Source organism: Acyrthosiphon pisum, chromosome X (genome assembly GCF_005508785.2).
Source record: "Acyrthosiphon pisum isolate AL4f chromosome X, pea_aphid_22Mar2018_4r6ur, whole genome shotgun sequence".
In the NCBI taxonomy this organism is placed as follows: Eukaryota; Metazoa; Arthropoda; class Insecta; order Hemiptera; family Aphididae; genus Acyrthosiphon; species Acyrthosiphon pisum.
Genome location: NC_042493.1, coordinates 86,370,482 through 86,371,960, shown reverse-complemented (window position 1 = coordinate 86,371,960; position 1,479 = coordinate 86,370,482). Strand labels below are relative to the sequence as shown.

The window sequence follows — 1,479 nt, the reverse complement described above, 5'->3', positions numbered from 1 at the left end:
TTTTTAAATCGTTTAGATAAACCAGTAATAGGACGACTTAAACATTTATTAAAGAAACAAAATTTAAAAGTTAATATTATGTTTCTTGCTATATATAAGAGAGGTAAAAATAAAAAAAATATGGAATATGAGGAAAAAAATTTTAAAACAGCAAATAAAATTTTAACAAAAAATTCTAACTTAAATGAATTTTATACAAATGCAAAAATTACAATTTTAAAAGAAGAAGATGATTTTATAATGAAAGGATCTGATTGGAGACTTCATCAAATTTTAAGTTTGGGAATAAATATAAATAAATATGTTCCTTTTAAGGGTTCTTCATATATTCCATTACCTAAACATATTAGTAATAAAAAGGGTATTATAAATGTTAAAAACGAAGATGATAAATGTTTTCTTTGGGCAATACTCTCAGCTTTACATCCTGTTGAAAAAGATGGACAAAGAGTAACTAAATATATTCCTTTTAAAAATGAATTTGATAAAGAATTTAAAGATATTGAATTTCCGGTAAAAATCACAGATGTTCCGAAATTTGTTAAAAGAACAAAAGATATTTCTATTAATATTTATTATTTAGATAAAAATGGAATTAAACCTTTAGGTGAAATATGTAAAATCGAAAAAACTAATCATATAGATTTATTATATTTAACAGATGATAATAATAAGAATAAAGGACATTATTGTTGGATTAAAGATATATGGAAAGTAGTAGGAAGACAAAATACAAAAAATACAAAGAAAAGATTTGTATGTAAAATGTGTTTAAATAGTTTTGGTACAGAAAATAAGTTAAATGAACATAAACATTATTGTGCTAATAATAAAGCTGCTAAAATAGTTCTACCAGAACCCTATAATAAAACTTTAGTATTTAAAAAATATAATAATTCGTTAAGAGTCCCTTTTGTGGTTTATGCTGACTATGAATGTACACTTAAACCAATATATACTTGTCAACCCAATGATACAGAGTCTTTTACAAAATGTTATCAGAAACATATACCTAATAATTTTTGTTATTATATTAAATATAGTAATGGTGATTATAAACCTCCTGTAACATATTCTGGTCCAAACGTAGCTCAAGTATTTTATGAATGTATGAAAAATGAAGAAATACTTATTTCTGAAATATATGATAAAATAGTTCCTATGGAAACAATGAATGCAGAACAAGTAAAAAATTATAATAAATCTGTTAAATGTCATATTTGTGAAAGATATTTAAGTGAACTACCTCCAAAGTTAGAGAAAAAATTTAAAAAATATGAAGCCGCTATTAAATATTATAAACAGAATGGTGTTGAAGATTTAGAAAAATTAAAATGTTATGAAAATAAACTTAAAAATAAATTAGAAAATAAAAAAATTAATATGAGAAAAGTTCGGGATCATGACCATTTGACTGGAAATATAGAGGAGCAGCACATTCTATATGTAATCTTATTTATCAAATCCTAAGTTTATTCC

General features: G+C 23.1%; 1 protein-coding gene across 4 annotated transcripts in view; it reads left to right on the top strand.

Annotated features, from left to right (window-relative positions):
* LOC100166297 overlaps window positions 1–1,479 on the top strand; it is a 38,659-nt gene that overhangs the window by 7,287 nt on the left and 29,893 nt on the right. The gene's annotated exons all lie outside the window — the stretch shown is intronic.